We start from the raw sequence: 20,433 nt of genomic DNA on the forward strand, positions 1-20,433 counted from the left end.
CAGAAGCAGGTGCGCCAGAGCCCACGCCAAGGCTTACGGCTACAGAACAGAAGAGCAGGCGGGGGCAGTCAGCCACTGACAGCGCTTCGAAACCAAACGCCTGGACCACGTCGGGCTCAAAACAAGGGCAAAGCCAGTAAACTGTCTCGAACGACTCAAAAGGGGACCGCATCGGACAGAACCGATCCACGAAGCAGTGTGATCAGCTAGAAGAGAAGAGGAGAAACAACTAGGACGGACCAGGCAGTCAACACAGGAAACGGCAAGCAAAGGGCAAAACACCGCGGCACAACGCCGTAGACGGCCAAGCCATGCCCCAGTAAAGGCCAAAGATCGCACCATTTATTTATTTAGTGTGTCTTTTATAGCGCGCAGCTATCCCAACGGGGTGTCCCGGCGCTTCTGAGTGTGTAAATAAGTCTTACTCCTGAAGGGATCAGCAGAAAAGGAAAGTTTTTAGTGCCTTACGGAAGGAGGGCTCCTCAGGGATCAACCTGATGGCAAGAGGAAGTTTATTCCAATAGGAGACGGTACAAACCTGGAAGGTTTTCCCTCCAGAACGAGTTTTAATAAATCTGGGAGAGATAAGAAAATTTTTGGTGTCAGAACGGAGAGATCTCACATTTTTTTAAGGGCGCAGACAGGATGGCAGGTAGGCCGAGCCTTGTCCTTTCAAAGCCCTGTGAGCCAGGATTAGGGCTTGAATTCGACTCTCTTCTGGATTGGTAACCAGTGAAGCGAGCGCCGATGAGAGGAGATACGCTCTCTTAGGGAAATACCACACACCAAGCGCATCGCTGAGTTCTGAACTGTTTGTAGACGATGGCATAAACCTACAGACAGCCCGGTGTACAGACCGTTGGCATAGTCCAAGTGAGAGGTGATCAGAGCTTGGACTATGGCTCTCCCGGTGTTATTAGGGAAGAAATTGATGAATTTTTTCACCATCCTAATTTTGGAGAAGCAAGCCGCCGACACTGTCTGTACTTGGTTGTGTAATGAGAGGTTGGGATCCCATCTGACGCCCAAGTTTTTTATAGATTCTTTGGGCGAAGGAGGGGGACTCAAGTCATGTGGCCACCAGAGATGGGGGTCCAGGGGAGATGGCTGATGGAAAAAAAGTACCTCAGTTTTCCCTGCGTTAAGTCGGAGGCAGTTATTATCCATCCACAGTGATATTTTACGCAGGCAGTTTTTTAGAGGATCAAAAGTAGATGGGGAGAGTTTATCATAGGCGAACAGGAGTTGGATGTCGTCCGCGTATGAGGTGGCTTTGATTCCGGCCTGGGCGATCATCTCGGCAAGCGGGGAAAAATAAACATTAAAAAGAAGAGGACTCAAGGAGGAGCCCTGCGGGACTCCCCACGTGAGCGGGCGGCTATTGGACGTGAACGGGGGAGTGAAGACTGCCTGAGTCCTGTTGGACAGAAAGGAAGATAGCCACCTCAAAGCCTGGCCTTGAATGCCCTTAGAATGGAGACGATCCAACAGGATAGAGTGAGAGACGGTGTTGAATGCTGCCGACAAGTCAAGCAGCAGCAACACCGCCCTTGCACCTCCATCGAGTTTCCAGCGAACAGCATCGGCCATCTCTATCAGAGCTGATTCCGTGCTGTGGCTATGTCTGAATCCATGTTGAGAGTCATGGAAAGCACCATTAGATTCAAGAAAATTAGCGAGTTGTTTTTGTGCTAATTTCTCCAGTACCTTGGCTGGAGCCGGCAACAGAGATATAGGTCTATAGTTAGCCGGCTCATTGGGATCAGCATTGGCCTTTTTAAGAATTGGAACTAATCGCGCATGTTTCCATGAGTCTGGAAAGATGCCGGTCTGGAGGGAATCGTTCCTAATGCTGTTCAAAAAGGGGTTGAGGAGCGGGGCCAGGGCTTTATATTGTTTTGCCGGCCATGGGTCCGTCGGCGAGACCGATCTACATTTAGATACTTCTGCCAGAGAAAGATCAAGGGGGATTTCTTCAAAATTGGTAAAGATCTTGGAAGGTGCTAAGTCAGAGGGAGTGATTAATGTGGACTCATTGGAGGGATCAGGGTGATTTTTATTATGAAAGGAGTCCTAAATGGTGACAATTTTGTCCTCAAAGAAAACAGATAAGCGATTACAAAGAGATTGGGAGACAGGGGACTGGCGTTTGAGGGCCAAAGGATCGGTGAATGATCTTACCGTCTGAAAGATCTCTCTAGCAGAACCATGAGCTTTGCTAATTTATTTTTGGTACTACTGCCACACCAGGAAGGGCGACGAACCCGCAAGGAGGAGTCCACACCCTCCCCGCGTAAGACAGGGCTATACAATAGCTACATGTACCCCACATAGGGTAGGACACATCCCAAGAAAGCACGAGAACCACTCTTTGGGAAAAAACAATCCCGCATCAGAGGACAAAATCATAGACCTGCGGCAGAAACCACAGAAGGCTTAGTAATCAGCCAGAAAGCACAGGCGTACCAACAAAGGGGGCTGGACCAGCAGCCAACTGAAGAGCGGGGCCAACCAAGGACCCAGAGAGCACAGTAACCATCATAGAAAGTGGAACATCCACTCCAAAAACCAAATACCAGGAGCAAGTGGGACAACGCCTCCCATCAAGACCCGGAGGATCAGCAAACCAACTTACTGAGCACCGCAAGAAGATGCTGAATGGCGGAGTCAGCATGAACATTAAACAGCAGGACCCTGTCAAAAGGGAGGTCGACCAGACGCTCTCTAAAATTTTCAGGAAAAACAGCATCGCTTAGCCAAGCATGGCAACTGAGAGCCACATAAGTGGCCATAACACGGCCAATAGCATCGGCAACATCCAAAGCCGCACGAAGAATAAACGCAGCCAACTTCCCACCATCCAACACATGGCCCCGCAGGTCAGCACGGGCACCTTCATGAGAGACATGAGAAAGAAGGGACTCAACAGATTCCCACAGGCTAGAAGTAGCCCTGGTCAGCACACACAAAGTGTTAAGAGCCCTCAAGGCAGCACTCGAATAAGCGAAGACATTACGTCCCCATGAGTCTAACCACCGGGCCTCCTGAGACGAAGGGAACAACACCAGAGGCAAACACGGAAAGGCATTTCACAGTAAAGCGCCTTGAGTAGAAGGGTGGAAAGAAAGGTAGACCAGGTCGTGCGGAGCAGGACGATGGCGGTGCAGTAGTGCCTGAGGTACCGGGTCGTTCGTGGCAGGGCGCCCCCAAACCCCCATATGAGAATTATGGAGTAACGCTTCAAAAGGAAGGAACAACTCCCACCCATCAGAGCCCTGGTGGAGAATCTCCAAGAGGTGGTCTGTAGGATATGGCGTGACGGGTTCACCCATCCTCAGAATACCAGCAGCCGTGGAAATAGCCCGAACAAAGGCAACACTGGCCTCAGTAGGGCGCTGCGGAGGTGAAAGCAATTCCTCCATGGATGACGGTTGCAGACTAAGCCGCCCATCCCCAAGTCCAAGGGGAAGCAGCCAGCCCCAGCATAGAGGAGGAACCATAGAGGAATGAGGGACCTGAGGGGCCTCAGGGGAAGGCGGAGAGGCTGGTGGAGAAGAAGACTGCCGCAAGACACGGAAAGAAGGGTTCGAGTATTTTAGCCGTGGGGACGGCGAAGAGCCTTCCCTGGAAGATGCCGGTGGAAAGGCAACTACACGGTGCTGTCACTCCGGGGAGGAACACACTAACAGATGACGGACCTCAGGAGACGAAGGGACCTCAAGAGACTAATCCAGAACCGGGAGCCAGCGCAGCTCCGTGGAGTCAGACATCGGCACCTGATCAGCGTCGCCCGGCGCCGGAATGGGCCTCCGTGGCGCCGTATTGACTCCTGCCATCATGTGCCCTACAGGAGAATGGGGCGAGGCAGACGCTGGACCGGTGAAGTCGCAGCGCCGAAAAGGCGCCAACTCTGTCTCGGATGGGGCAGCCGCCCGTGCGAGGACCGAGAGAGACTCGGGAAGGTGCCCCAGGCCCCGGCCTCCAGCCGCGACTCCAACGGAGTCCCGTAGGGATTTGCAGCGAGGCAGGGACGCTAGGCACCGAAGAGGGGAGCCCCGAAGGACCACATCCCGACGACGCCACTCTCCTACGACCTGGAGCCAAAACCTTCGGCCCCGGAGCCGCCAGCGACTCAGCGGAAGTCCCCGCGAGAGGTAAGGGATCCGCAGACGTCTCAGGAGGTGGAGGAAGGGCCAAAGAAGCCTGCAGAGCCGCAGCATAGGCTGTCATTTGGGCCTTAGTCGCCTTTGTGCCGGGAAACGGCAGGTAGGGAGGAGACAGGCAGGGGCGTACGTCCCGGGGGAAGACAGCGCCCACCGCGGAAGGAGGACAGGGCCTCGGAGACAAAGTGAAGGACCTACCAGCCGGTGAGCCACTCCCAAGGGGCCGCAGCAAAAGACGATGTTGCAGATGAAACCGGCGACTCCTTGCCCCCGAGGTAGGGGACGGACGCTGTGACGGCACCGACCTGGACAAATGCGCCAACAGCAACTCCATCCGGCTCTCCCGCCGTGATTTAGGCTTAAGGTGCTGGCAGGCGTTGCAACTCTCAGAGTCGTGGTGCTTACCCAGGCACCACATGCAAATCGGGTGAGGGTCCGTTGTCCACATAGGATGTCCACAAGAGGTACACGCCTTGAAGCCCGAAGGCATTCGCACACTGTTCCACTGAACGACAAGTGTGAAAAGGGATAGAAGGCCTGAAAACATGCCAGGGTCACAATCTGGATACACGTTGCACGCAGAAAAGAGAAAGAACTGACGTAGGCGCGCCGGGATGCTGTGGCAGAAAAGTTTTGTGGATCCAGTCTCACACATGGGGATAATTCTACGTTAAGGAATCTGCGGCTAGCAGTCTCTATCTGACATTAGAGCTATGAAATGAAGTGTAAAATAGCTCAGAATAATATGAAGCATCGTTAGTGCTATCATACATAAAACCCCCATAGGTAAATCAAGCTTGTGTTATGTGCAACACTGACCCTATACCATACACTTCATGGGTAACCAAGTTGATGTTGACTAAGAACCACAGATGAAGGGGTAACCTAACCTAAACACGGTGTCCAATCTGTGTAAAACTGTGCAGGGAAAACCAAATTCCTCCAGATATTGAAGCCTTGTTACATAACAAAAGCCCTACTGTGGATTCTTTCCCTGTATCAAATCCCTGACAGTCACTGAACCTACATTGAGAAAACTAGTGGATGACTAGAAACGTGAGTACTTTAAACAGTGTTCATGTTATGGAAAAAGTTTGGTCTATACCACACTGTTTACAGACAACAAAACTCTCATGAGAGATACACCAAAGAGTATTTAAAAGTATTTACTAAGAACAGTGCACACTCATTGCAAAACCTGTCCATAGAGCAACTATTTACTTAAAATAACCAAGGGCTGAAGGTCCAAAATATCATACTAGCTGCAGCCTTCATACTGTGGTGCAAACCTTACATACAGCCCATTTCCTAATTGAAAACAAGCACATGTACATAGGTTACTACCTGGTGCGCACAGCAGTCTATGTTAAGCAGAAATTTTCATAGTGAGACGTTCCTGTGTAATAACTCAAGGCTGCTAATCATATTTTCTGTGTAATAACTCAAGGCTGCTGATCATATACTTAGTATGTATACAGTAGAATCTTTGCCCTGCTGGAAAAATGTTCTGCGCTACCAAACAACTTGTGTGGAACATAATGAACACAAGTGGTCAACTGTCACCTGCACACAGTTACTCTTCAATACAAAGGTTAATAACCTATTCGCTACCTCTACACACCTATGGTACATTAGGAGCACAGACGTTTTGTAACACTTACACCCATTAGCTGGACACAGACTGTGTAAAATTAGGTAGAAAATATGGTAGTTACCAGCCACAATGTAAACCATAAACAAAGTAACAGTCATTAGATGAAGTCATCAATGATGTCATCAAATGATGTCATAGAACATGTCACGAGTGATGTAATATGTGAAGTCATAAGCAGTGCATGGTGAGGGTGCGAGTTCCAGTTAACCCTGCTAACTATAACTGGGGAATTTCTGTCGTTTTTCTAGCTCAAAACGTTAATGCTATCATGGACATATTCACATATTCACCTACCTATAGTGTTACTGTACATTTATTTGTGAATATATAGGTTCTTTTTTTATTAAATGAAAAAAATCTTTTCCACTACACTTAACGTCACTTTAACCTTTTTTTCCAGCAAATCTCAATTTTTTTTCCAGTAAATTTCAATTTGCAATCTATATATGGTAGAATGACTATAGGAAGTATCCTGTCTGAACAAAAAGGGTGGCTTTGAATTGCTGAGACCCCTCTCTCGGATGACGGGTGTGCATAGTTGAGTGCGTGGGGGGACTGGTCTCTCCGCTGAGACTTCTATCTGGAATGAAGAGTGGGCACAGTAGGGTGTGGAGAGGATACTAACCTCTTCCCTAAGACCTTTCTCTAGGATGATGGGAGCGCATAGTAGGGCGTGTAGAGGGTCTGGCCTCTCTGTGACAGCTTTCCTTAGAGTATTGGTTGGACACAGTAAGGTATAGGAGGGACTAACCTCTTCGCTAACACCCCTCCATAGTATGATACGCATGCTTAGTAGTATGTGGGGCGGGACTTGCCTCACCCCTGAAACCCCCTCTCTTGCATGACGAGTGTCCGTAGTAGTGTATGTGGAAGGACTGGCTTCTTCACTAAGACCCCTCTCTTGGATGGCAGTTGTGCCAAGTGGGGCGTGGGGTGGGACTGGTCTCTCCTTTCAGTCCTCTCTCCTTGATAACAGGTTTGATTAGTAGGGTATCTGGATTGACTCGCCTCTCCGCTGAAATTTTTCTCCCAGATGACAGGTATCTGTAGTAGGGTGTGAGGGGGGGGGGAGGCCTCTCCACTGAGACCCCATTATTGCATGACAGCTGTGCATAGTAGAGTGTGGGGAGAGTCTTACCTCTTTGCACAGAACTCTTCTAAGCCGATGGCCGTAAAAAGTAGACTCTAATAAACACCATCTCCACAGTAAGAATCCTTCCTACAGCATTAAGTGTGCATTCCAGAGATTATTCAAAGATCACCAATACTTTCTATTTTTCAGGTTCTCTTGAGACTCTCGCGAAATAGCAACTTTTTTTAATAAAGAATTAACATTCTATTCATCACAGTACTTAAGTCTTATAGACCGCTTCTCAATAACATGGGGAACAATATGCATTTCTCCTAGTAGAGCATATTGACAACTCACCTACTTCTTCTACTTTTCATGATCCTGCGAGATCGTTGATTATTTTTGGGAACAATATACATTCACTTTTAACACTGTACTTATACCTTAGAGACCTCCTGTCAAAATCTAGGGGGGACATGATGCCTTTCTCCTGCCCCCTAACATAGTTTTTTCCCTTCATGTCCACAGCACCTGCAATTTTTCACATTAAACAGTAATGGCAGCCATTTCATTTCTAAATCTCCAACAGCCAGCCAATCAGCGCACCTGCTCCCAGAGGACTCGCTGGAGTTTTACGCTCCTGCAGGAGCATTAAGGTTCACAGGAAAAACGAACCTCTTGACCAATCACAGAGCTCCATTTTTGAATTTGCACTCTTGTGGACCTAACACTCCATATATACAATTATTTTCTAACCTTAATTTCTCGAAAACTACAGAATGGATTTACATTAGATTACCAAAAACACTATTTGTCGACCAAGATCTAGATTCCTAGCGAATCTGGTGAAAATTCGTTCATCAGGTTTTGTTGTAGCCAGTCTTAAAGAAGTCTGTTTAAAATGCATGGGGATTTTGTGTTTTGGGACACCCCTTTTTTCTTGGCCCCAATTGACGGATCATCCGAAACTTTCCATGCACAAACTAGTCAAAATGTAGCAACTTTTTTCAGCGTTTCGTGGAGATTCATCATACAGCGTCAACGTTATTAGCAACACAAAAAACGCTTTTCCTATGAAAAAGCTGTCCTAACTATAACTACTTAGTGGCGACCGCCATTCAGTTTACTTTCACTACAGAGAAAAGCCAATAGATGGAAAGCCTCATCACGGAGGGCGAAATAGCACGGGCAATAAACAATTGGCAACGGGCAAGACACCTGGCAGGGACAGGCCATCCCTAGAATTTTATAAATGTGGTCTTGCAAAACGCATAAAACCCTCGACCGAAATGTATACAGCGGCATGAGAGGCAGGATGACTGCCGGAGTCCTCGCAGAAAGCCTTAATCGTAATGGTCCGGAAACAGGGTGGAGGCCCACTGGACAAAAGCGAGTATAGACCCGTGTCACTATTAAACCTGGATTGCAAGATCCTGGAAAATCATTGAAAACCGTATCCAGCCCCCCTTATCCTTGTTCCACCCAGACCAGAGCGCATTTGTCCCTGGAAGGAACACCTACTCGAATATACAGTGGCTACTCCATCTAACAAATGGCCTGCTGGAGGAGCCTTGCAAACTGGTGGTGGTCTTGGTAAACATGGAGAAGGCCTTGGACAGCCTCTCTTGGGCCTACCTTTTTGCAGTGCTCCGTCACATGGGGTTTGGAGCTGAACAACTGACTTGGATTGGAGTACTATATGCAGCCCCTGAAGCACGAGTCAGGGTGGGAAGCAAATGCTCAGACCAATGGTGGATACACAGAGGCAGCCATGAGGGTTGCCCGCTGTCGTCATTTCTTTTGGTACTTGTTATGTAACAGTTTGCGTGTCGACTGCAGTTGCAGAGCGAGAGTTATGGGCTGCCGGTCAATGGCAGACCACATGCTGTCTCTCTTTACGCAGACAACATAATATATCTGCTCGATGTCAATACTGGACTGGCGCCCACGCTGCAATTATAGAACACATTAGCAACGCTGTCCGAGCTGCAGATGAACAAGTGTAAATCATGCCTCTTCCCCATGTCAGACCAGTGCAAAGCCATAATGGCGGACACTGGGCCCCCTGCAGTCCTCCTGACTATGCACACCTATTGATAACTAGCGGTCCAGGTGTATCAGGACCCAGAGGACATCCACAAAGGCAACTTAGGCAGAGTGGTTGAGTGGACACTACCACTATCACCTATAGGGAGAGAGGAGCTGGCAAAAATGGTTGCTCTGCCGTCACTTATCTACGTGTTCGCCAAAGTGCCACTAATAATACCCTGCCAAGTGTTCACTGCTTGTTGGCTGTCTGAGCTGATCCGCGGGGCACTGCCATGTGAATTTGGAGAAAATGTGTTTTACAATGGCTGAGGGCAGTTTTGGAGTGCCCGGTTGTATGATGTTACAACGCGATCAAAATGATCGCGGTACATCACAACGCATCTTTTACAACCCAAGTCGTTACCACGACTTGCGCTGTAGGGTGCTGGACTTAGGAATAGTAAGATTTACTATTCTAAATCCAGCCTACGTACAGTAGGGAAGGTGTTGGAATAGTAAATCTACTATTCCTTAGTCTAGAGCGCCCTCCAGCGCAAGTCGTGGTAACGACTTGCGTTGTAAAAGACGTGTTGTAATGGCACCGCAGTGTTTTGACCGCATTGTGAAGGATGTTTACCGAGTGCCGGTTGTATGATGTTACAACACGATCAAAATGATCACAACGCATCTTTTATAACGCAAGTCGTTACCACGACTTGCGCTGTAGGGTGCTGGACTTAGGAATAGTAAGATTTACTATTCAAACTCCAGCCTACGTATGAATTGTACAACCTGGCATGCCAACTGCAATGGCTTATGATGTGGGTAACCCCAGATTCATCTCCTGAGATGGCCAGCATCTGGTGTCACAAAACGAGTAAAGACATAGCAAATAATGTACTGCGAGTGGCCTCGGGGTTAAGCGCACACCAATTTTGATAAGAGTAGCTTGATATGGCTGGGCATGCTAGTCGGAGTCGCTGCATGGGAACAGCATATTCGCCGGATCTGTCCTTATGGTGCCTGTGGCAGTGCGCCTCCATAGACAACCTGGGTCAGCTGTTCACGGAAGGTCTGTCATCTTGTTTGAAGAACTCCAACAGATATATACACTATCCAAGTGGGACAGTTCTTGACACCTGCAGCGCTCAGAGAAGGCATTAGTGAGACATGAGGGAACCTGAGCAACCCACAGTTTAGCTAACCCATCCACTGCCTACATAAATAAACACGGACACCCGATATCCTAACACCCAACCATTCTCTGCTTAATGTTGAACAATTGCATGACCGAGAGCTGTATCAGACCACTAAATGTGTTATCAACTGTTTCTCAATGTATCCCTCTAATATTTATTAAAGACCAATAAAATAAAATAAAAAGCCTAATCTCAGAAATTCCTAGCGCGGACATCCTAAAAACAGATACACAATGTCTGACACAGATTACTGCATTTTGATCCATAGGTATTTCAGGATATCTGCATTAGTTTGAGTAATTTTGTACCTAGCCTCCTGGCTCAGCAGCTCCCAGGTCAATTAGTGGGATTTGCTCTTCTTAAAATATTTCTGATTAATAAAAAAAACTATGAAGGATAATGGAAAGCTGCTTACTTGGCTTCCTGATTCTCCACTATCACGATTTCCTTTTATTTCATATCCAGCCCACTATCTTTCTAGATGAAAAAAAAGGATATGGTAGGAAATGGATACTACAGAGGTATTGGAACTGTGATTACATGCTGTAGAGGTTGTGGTTATCCGTACGAGCCTCTAGAACACCTAATCTTTTCATTTTCATACTTGCTCCAGGAGCCCTCTTACGTCCTTTTCTCTGAGTAAGACTTTGTATAGTCAAAAGTGCAGTCTTTGAATGCCTGCAAGGTACAGGGTGTTAACTAATCTGTAGACTAGCTAAATTTATAAATATGTCATTTCGAAAGCTGAATAAAAGTGAAAGCGGTTTGCACTTTGTGAACTGCCCGAAGAAATAATTAAAAAAAAGGTGTAGGCACAGTCGCTAGAAGGGTTACGCGACACACAGTCACATTTTGGTATATGGCGCAAGCCCATCTGGGGTGGAAGGGGGTCATTACCAAACTTACCCCACTCTGGGACTCAAAACAGTTTGGCACGCTTCGGAATAGTAAGGGATTTCGGCACTGGGATGCCACAGTGGGCGACCTCTGGGAAGGAGGAGCGGTCATTCTCTTCGATATGCTGCAGCAACAGTACTAACTGGCACCCACCGAAACATTTCACTACCTGCAAATCCGCCACGCTCTCATGACACTCCTACCGCAGGACACTGATATACCTGAGGCCTCCCCTTTGGAGGACAGACTCCTTACAGATTTCATGCAAGAACAAGCCACATCACTCATGTACCGTAAATTTCTCAATAACATTCCTGATCCCACGTCATCCATAAAAGCTAAATGAGTCGCAAATATTCAGGACATGAACGAGACAGAGTGGCAGGAGGCCCTGGCCTCGCCCCGGGAGGTGGGAATCCCGGCTAGACAGATTGGTGCAACTCAAAATTCTTCACCGTTCCTACCTCACTAGGCCTACACTTTATTAAATTGGCAGAGCGCAACACCCTTATTGTCTACGCGGATGCGGGGAGGAGGGTACTTTTTTTCCATACTGTCTGGGACTGTACATTAATGGTGGATTATTGGCGCAAAGTCCTTCGTACGATATCTCAGACCATACACATCTCTTTATTACCTGAGCCGAGGAAATGCCTCCTTAACATATGGGAACCAAATGATCTGACGAGACATGGTCAAACTTGGGCGACACTGGGCTTCATGGTTGCAAAACGTAACATAGCACAAAAATGGGGAGCCATTGACCCACCACTATTGGAGTCTTGGTGTAGGGACATGGATGTCATAATGATCACGGAAAGAACGGTTTATGTAAAAAGGAATTGCCCTGGAAAGTGGACAAAGGAGCGGCCTGGAACACTTATAGAGGGGACATATGCGAGCCTATTACTGATGTAGACCAAGATGACTCTGATGATGATGAATCGGGGGATGATTAATCAGGTGGGATTTGGGTTCTTGTAACTCAGATTGTTACTAAATACCAGAAATGTGACTCTGCAGTGGTATAGTCATTGCCGGATTTGTCGTATTAAATGTGATGTGGAACCCTTTTTTTTATTTTTTATTTTTATGAAGACAGCTGTTCTTTTACATGGTTGCACAATGCAAGTTCCTGTAAACATGGTGGTTTTGATAATATACTAGTTTTAGGAATTATAACCTAAGCAATCATTTAGAACTGAGCATGAGAAATGCGGTTACCATTCAATGTAAGCAGTAATCTTAGAAGGGTTCGGGCAATACTGGTTAAAGCTATAGATAGTTATACACAGTTATTGATCATTATGAAATCTAATCCGTTGGATACCCACTTTATTTAGACCCTATGACTAATATTAATTGCATTTGCACTTTATTTTTTAGCTGGGCTTGAATCACACATGAAGAGATTTTATAGTTAATCAGATCTATCAATTCTTTGGTCATGAATTCATGAAGTTGGAGTATTTTGATCTTATTACTTATTATATGTGCACTTTATTTTTTAGACTCAAACACTATTATGTATTCAATATTTATTGAACTTGCACTAAATTTGTAGCTGGGCTGGAATCATACATAAGGGTACCTGATAATTAGGTCAATTCGTCATTACGTTATGAAATCATGATGTATGGGGTTTAGGGGCAATATATATTTACTATCATTGTATGTGCATTTCATCTTTTCTTTTTTATGTGGATGTGTTTTCCAATTAAATATTCGTGATTGGTTTCTAATGATTTTAATTAAATCGAACAAATGAACTAGAAAAATGGATACTACAGATTAGGATTATTTTTAATTAGTTATTTTTGTCTTTTATAGAGCGCAAACTTGACCCGTTAGGGTATCAAAGCACTTTACAGAAGCATAGAAGTGTACCAAAGGCATGAAATCATAAAAGTATACAATCGATTGGGAGGGGGCGGGTGCTGGATACATAAAGGATGGAGGGATACAAATTAACAGTTTACATTACAGTTACTCAAGACAAGGCCCCAGGTTTCTTGGTGGGGTGACTAGGTCATCAGAGGGAGGCAATAGCTGGGAATTGATCAGGGTCTCTGGGGAGGTTGAAGGTAAAAGTTTAAAAGAGGAATTTATCTATAAGGAAGGATTTGGCCTCCTTTTTGAAGCGTGTAAGAGAGGATTCTTCAGATGGCGGGTGGTAGAGAGTTCCATATTCTTGGCGCGGCCCCAGCGAAAGCCCGATGGTAAGCTTTTTTTTTCCGAAAGCTTGCAGGCTAGAGTAGGAGGTCTCTGGCAGACCGTGAGTTTCTGATTTCTCCGGATACTACAAGTTTCTGTGCAAGATATGCAGGAGAGTTTGAGTATAACGCCTTGTGTGTGATGCATGCCAGCTTAAGCTGAATTCTGGCTTCAAGAGGAAGCAGTTCAGCGCTTTCAGGTGTGGAGAAATGTGATCAAATTTCCTTGTGCCGGTAAGTAGTCTGGGGGCCGCATTGAGCCAGGCTTTATTAGTGTGCTGTCACCCACTACTCAATCCTCAAATCATGCGCAATACTTTAAGTCTCATTAAATAACCATTCATACTTTATCCTAACACTGAGAGTAGCAACTAGAATTTCCACTGTGATATAAAAAGAAACCAAATCCAGTCAACGAACAAAGCATAACAAATTAGAATTTCTGCTGTATGCCTAGATGCACCCTTGCTTGGAAGTCTTCAATGGGGTGTGATTGGCAAACCTGCTAACAGCATGATGATTGTGAAGTGAAGGAAAGTTGGAAGCTTCAGGGTGTATGCTAAAGCTACCTAGAAAGTCTATTGAACTGCCTTTGTTTTCAACATGGGGTTTTTGCAGCAAGGCAGAGCCCACTAACCAGGGACAGCAAACCGTGGTAGGACTTACCTTAAGACGAAGTCCGCATTCCCTGTTGTGTGTGCTGTTGCCTATCAGGCAAATTCCAATATGGCTTTTTTGATGAAAGCCTAGGTAAAACAGATCACAGTAGTTGGTTAGTTTAATGTAAATACCCTCTACTTGTAGTCTGGTGTAAGCGAGTCAGGGATGGATTTAGGAAAGAAGGCCACATAAATTGACGATCTACATGTTTAAACGAGATTCCACTTTTGAAGTTTGGCACATAAGGAACAGATCCGCCCCAGCCTTTTCTGCAACTTCATGAATAATTTAAGACTGTTCTCTCTTTTCAACTTTAGTCCTATTCTGTGTTGAATCAACGAAGGTGCATCTAATTACTAAAAGTTCCAAAAGATGAGGTATCTATATATCTAACAATAGAAGTCTGAAAAAGTGGGGGGGAAACTAAAGCAAACATTTATCTCATTTGAACACAGGTACAGCGTAAAAAGTAGCTTTTCATGTTTGTTAGAACTTACTGTGAATCATGCTAACACAGGTGGATTGGCAGACTGCGGAGATGCATCACAGAGAATTAAACCAGTTAAGTGACACAGACCTTTTAAGCATATGCTCGACCTACAGAGCAAATTTATGAGACGACACTAGTTTCTATTTAAACAAATGTTTGGAAGGAACAGGTAAATAAATGTGGTTCAGGCTTGCGCTGACAGTCTCTACTTTTGCTGCCAAATTGCAGAGTAGGCCTCCAATAGCACACCTGAAGTGCCCTCTGGTCGAACAGCATTGCTGTGGGCACTGCTAATTATGAGACAAGGTGTAAACATTTATAGCCACTGAAGGCAGTGAAAACACATTTGTATGGTACTGTAGAGCTCTAATGCTCTTTGCCAGTTATTCAACATGCCTGCTTTCACCCACACAGTCCAACCTCAGCTGAACTACTGTTTTTACCCACCGAAAAACGCTGCTGCAGGTGGGACAGGGTCCAGATAATACAAGTAGATGCAAAGTGGAGAATGTGTTGCTGGCAGCTGGCGAAGGTACAGAAATGTATTACTGGCGTCAGCTGGTGATGGTAATCTTAGTCTCTTGAGCGGGGTTGCCTGGCACAAATATCGTGGAACTAATAGACAACACCTGTTGGGAAAACAAGATAGAAGTGTTATTGGTTGCATTAAAATATTGGGGGCTAGTTTGTCCAAGGCCCGAATGCAGCACAGAATTCTAATTGATGTAGATCAGTGTTATTTTTGGTTTATACATCTGTACTCAAACTAGGATACCTTGTGATGACATCATCCAGAATAGTGAAGTTCAAAAGGAGCAAATGAGCAGAACTATTGTAGATCCCTTCTTAACAAAGTTGTAAAATGGGATCTGAGACATTCTGATAATACCCGAACTTGACCTGTTAAACTTTGATAACTTGTTGTAATTTGTTTAGAGGGTATTTTTGCTATAACTCGGAACGGTTAAACTAATTTGCTGTGACACCCTGTCTGGCCTCTGAGGAATACTTCCCTATGATCAAAGTCTAAGAGCATGATGGGTGTGGGGAGGGTTACTACTATTGTTTAGTGGCAACTTTTGTTTATGGTCAGACTCAATAGCAGCATTTGTTTCAAGTCTTGACAGCATTCCATTTGGGCTGATGTCCCCACTTCAGCACTAAGCAGCACACCTTTATACTTCGAAATGGAAACACAGGTTTACAAAATGCGGGACAGCCAATCAAAAAGTTGAATCAACAGAAGCCTTCTCTGCAGCCGTTCCAGTCTAATGATAGAATCTGCTTATCCATCCTTTGCTTCGTGGGCCAAAGAAGTTCACCAGAACTAATGTCAACAAGATGACTTGGCTTAAAGTACCAAGTTGTAGATCTAAAGGAAGATGAAAAGACCAACACAGCTACTGTGAATTGGTGCAATATTTTGTTTTTGGCGGGTTTAAGAGTATCTCATTCAAGGCTTAGGTTATACTTAAAACTAACAGCCAATAAAGTTCCAATTCGTTAGTGATAACAACAGGGGGGCTCCTCCATTAGGGCGGAGGAGCGTCGCCCCACTGCTTTCTCGCAGTGCGAAAAGCTGAAAGATAAAATGGTACTTTAAATACCATTTTATTTTTCTGCTTCTTGCACTGCGAGAAAGCAGAAGGCAGGGTATGCCTGGTTTGGGGTGGGTGGGAGGGCGGCTCCGGGAGGAGTGGCTTGCCCACTGTTGTGGGCTCTGACTGTTTGGTCTGCCCTCTGGGGCTGACCAAACCAGTCATGCGCACACTAAATTTTCTCTATGTAGGCTGCATGCAGCCTACAAAGAGAATGGCCTCCCTACAGGTGCCCAGCTGGGCGCTGTCTGCACCAATCACAACGCTGCCATTGCAGCATTGTGATTGGCTGAGGGGAGGGAGGATACATGCTTCCTGACGCGGGACCCTGCCAGGAGCAGAGGCGGCGCGGGACCCGGCAAGGTACGTTTTTTTTCCCCACACCTCCACGTCGCCGCCGCCCCCTCACACCCCGAACCCTCGAGTGACCCCCACCTGCAAGTCATGTGAGCCGCGACTGGATAACACACATCTAATAAGATCACCAGAGCTTATGGATTCAACGTAGATGATCCTTCAGACACTGAGTTTCTTATTACTAGGTTTCCTGTGTCTTCCGCTACAGATGGCAGCAGGGGAGAGTACTGGGCACTCAGTAAATCTACTTTGTACAGGTGTTGCAGTGACCATATGCTAGGCTACAAGCCTTGAAAAGTGATGCTGCCACATGCTGACCAGTTCAAATTGGTACTAACCACTATGCCAGTAGTTCTTAACCTTTTGACCTGTGTGGACTCCCACTTAATCATTAATGGAATCCGGGGATCCCCATTCAGTCATTACTGGAAGACGTGGACTCCAGCCTAAACATTTGATGATTTGAACCTCAAAACAATACACAAAAAGTACAGAAATAAGCATTCATCAAACAAATACACAAATTATAAAAAGTTGTATTTAATTCACAAATATGAATAATAAAATAATACCCTCAAACACAAAGAAGGTCCCAGGGGTAAGTTTATAGACCCTATCTGTTAAGCCCCCTGAACAGAACTGACACCAACCAAAAATTACCAGAGAGTCCAACTTGAACAATGTACCTATACATGCAGAAAAGGAAGTAGTTTTAGCTAAAACGAGTTCCCATCAGTCCACCATCGAGACCGCCCTTCATCATTTGGGATCTCTTTTGCATTGATAATTCACATTCAGGGGTGAAAAAACCTGTGTTGGTGCTTAGTTTCCATACACAGGAAAAACCCAATGTTAATGCTGATGTGAAATGCTGATGTGAATAAGATAGCGTTTCTAGTTGTGAACTGAATAGCAGTGCTTAAGAAAAAGTGAATTGTGAGAGATAGATAAAGAAATCTAAAATTAGGTCGTGATCGGGAAAACAATTTTAATAAGCACCCTCACACTCCTAAGTCAATAAAAACAGTGCTAATTAGTGCTTTAACAAATATCCACTAAAAAAGGATATAAGGTCGACATGTTTCTGCAGACGAATGAGGTCTAAAGATCCCCTGCTGCTTCCTCAGGACCATTAGAGCTACTGCTAGATTAAATGAAATAAGTCATATCACCTGAAAGTGTATGTGTAATCATCTTCTCATCCTGAAATATAGGAAGAAAATGGTATATGTAAAGGTACAGTGTCAAGAATTAAAAACAACAATATAACATCCACATTGTGCTACAAGTTTACAATGTTGTTCAAAAATGCGCCAGTCATCCAATGACCAGGGATTCGAACTCAAACGTTGTTCAAGTTGGACTCTCTGTTAATTTTTGGTTGGTGTTAATAAAATAATACAAAATTTAATGTGAAGGTTTGAGCTTTTCTAAACTCCATTGAGGCCACTCATTGTCCATACGATATTCATTTGCATTGTTGCCACAAATTAATCTGAGGATACTAACTTGATTTTTTGCCTCCAATTGCAAATTTCTTCACGTTACTTAACATTTTAAAAAAATCAATTTAGCTTTTTTATTTATATACACTTTATTAATCTGCTAATATTATTTAATTTTCTAAGCAGTTGTGGACGCCCCGAATAGGCTTTGCTGTCCCCTAGAGGTCCCAGGACCATGGGTCAAGACCACTGTGCTAGTGAAAGAACAAAACATCTATATCTCTCAGTTTCATGAATAGGAAACAGGCAGACTGCAACCTGGTAAAAAAAATAGATAGGGGAAGGACAAGCATAGCAAAGACAGGCAGGGGATCAGGAGAGACAGCAGTCTCAAGCTTATGGCATGTAGAACTACAATCCATCTTCTTACGGTTACATGTAAACTGTGAAACTCACAGCATTGGGTAAATCAGTCAGTCTTGTACACCTAAATCATGCCCTACATATACACACACAAGCACTGAGAAAGTGAGGTATTCTAGTGAAGACCGATGTACACCGGAGGGCCAAGTAAGCAACCTCCCTAACTTCAAGAGCATGTAAAAAGGTCTGCACCACATATAATCATCTGTCACCAACAGTTAGTCATGGCCTGGGAAAGGCAGACGCCCATGTTAAAACGACTATTACATCGGCAGACTCCAGCAGAGTGTAGCGCAGACAAAAAACGTATTTACAAAACCAAGGGACTCAGCATTCAAATCATTTGAGCAGGACACATACTCGAATACCGAAAAGATGACAATAGCAGCAGGATAAACAGTGCTAATGCAACAGGGACTTTCAACCTTCACAAGGTGGCCAAGTTCGCCACAGGGTTCTTCTGTCCTTTCCTTGAACTTTAAAAGAGCACGACAACAATGAGAAGTTTTGAAACAAACCACAAACAATTGCATCTGCGAACCACTCTAATACCCCATACTGCTCCCAAGGGGGGGGGGGGGAAACGTCCTACATGTGTCAATTTCCTCTGAGAGAAGGGGGATATAGCAACCTGGCTGCTGTGCATGCCAGTCAGCTGCCCATTGTCATACCCAGTACACACTTTTGATTTAAATGTTATGCACTCACTAAATCACAAGCAAAAGCCTATGGTGGCAGAATCAAGCAAAAGCGGAACACTGCAGCTGCATGTAAGGAAGCTGCAAGTTCCTATTAAGAATTGGGCACATTTCTGCTAAGCTGAAGCAATCTTGCACAATTGCGAACATTTGGTTTTACGCGAAATTCCTACCATGATGCCATTACGCCAAGTGAATTTTAACATATAAAAGATGCAAATGGCATGAAAGCAAATGGTTGTTGGCAGCACTGTGTTCTTTTCGCTAATCTTTCTGTGAGAAATGCGTCCTCACGCCTAAAATGGAAGCAGCAACACATTTCACAATAAAAGATAACGATATGTGGTGGTTTAGCATTTTACAGATTTTTTTTGGGGGGGGGTTTCGCGAAATTACACAAAAACAAATTGTGCAAACTTGGAAAATCTCCAATTCCTACAAAATGACAAGTGGCATTTTCACAATAGTTAAACAGCGTAAACAACTCTTACTAATTCTTTTTTTCCAGGAATACATTTGAGTGGAACAAAGCACGACATGAATTTTAAAGAGGTAATCCCCCCCAAAAAATCACTTAAAATACCAATACATTTTATGGGTTGTTAAAAGTACCTGAAACTTAAGTCAAACTCAATCATCACAAACCTGAGGATGGGGCGGGACAGAGAGGAAAGTGACAACCCCAGGAGCAGCGAGTACTGTAGCAGCCAAATCCCAACCTAACTGAACAACGAGGGCGGAGCTCTGCACTGCAAGGGGTGGGTGCAGAGTCCAAACAGGTAATAATGGCAGTGCCCATCTTAAGAGGGCACTGGTTTATGGAGACCAAGTGTGGCAACGCAGCCACGCCCCCGCATAGCACAGATTGGAGGCCAGCACTGAACAGTGGGCACTTACCCATCCGCAGCCAAGCCTCCGCGAAGTTTCTATCACGTACCCCTGGCAGCCCGTACCCGCGGCGCCACAGAGACCCTCTGCAGGTTATACTCACACCATTGCTTACGGCGGCGCATGCGTACCAGGCGATCCTCCATTCAGGTAAGGGCCGCAAATACTCGTGTGGGCCATGGACGCATACGGGAATAGGAGGGTACACTGCAGCGACAGTGACACAGGGTCTATTCCCGAGATGAGGACCAGAAGTGGGGAGGGGCATACGAGGTGACGCGTTCCAGATGTAAGTACAGGTCGGGTGGCTTACTGCAGTAGTTAGCACCCAAAACCATGTTTGGCGCAGCAGGAATACGTCAATTTGTTGGCCTACTCACCCCTCTCGCACGGATCACCAGTGTCATCCGGTTGCCGTAAGCCAGACACCCGGCTGCTGACACGGACATGCAGAGCCAGTCGCCCAGTAAGAAGTCAGCATCTTTACCGACGTCACTGGAACCCTCCCACTGACGGAAGAACAGTGCAGCAGCTAGATGCTGCATCATAATAAAAATATAAGAATAGAATGTTTCCTGCCACTCGATTGGTTCCGAGCGTAGGCGAGGAAGGCAGGCTGCTGGTTTCCGTTAGGCAGTAATTGCGGGC

The 20,433-nt window shown here is 45.5% G+C and overlaps 1 protein-coding gene across 3 annotated transcripts in view; it reads right to left on the bottom strand.

Annotated features, from left to right (window-relative positions):
* Positions 1-20,203, bottom strand: part of AKAP11 (A-kinase anchoring protein 11) — a 229,971-nt gene extending 209,768 nt beyond the window's left edge. For 2 of the 3 annotated variants that reach the window (XM_086935025.1, XM_086935023.1), the window contains exons 1-3: positions 19,889-20,174; positions 14,824-15,005; positions 13,893-13,972 (exon numbers count right to left, since the gene is read on the bottom strand). The gene's annotated coding sequence lies outside the window, so the exon portion shown is untranslated. Of the gene's footprint in view, positions 1-13,892; positions 13,973-14,823; positions 15,006-17,503; positions 17,535-19,888 lie in introns of all 3 variants that reach the window. The other variant, XM_086935024.1, reaches the window with a different exon arrangement.
* Positions 20,204-20,433: the final 230 nt, after the last annotated feature.

This window comes from Lissotriton vulgaris, chromosome 8 (genome assembly GCF_964263255.1).
Source record: "Lissotriton vulgaris chromosome 8, aLisVul1.2, whole genome shotgun sequence".
NCBI classification, from domain to species: domain Eukaryota; kingdom Metazoa; phylum Chordata; class Amphibia; order Caudata; family Salamandridae; genus Lissotriton; species Lissotriton vulgaris.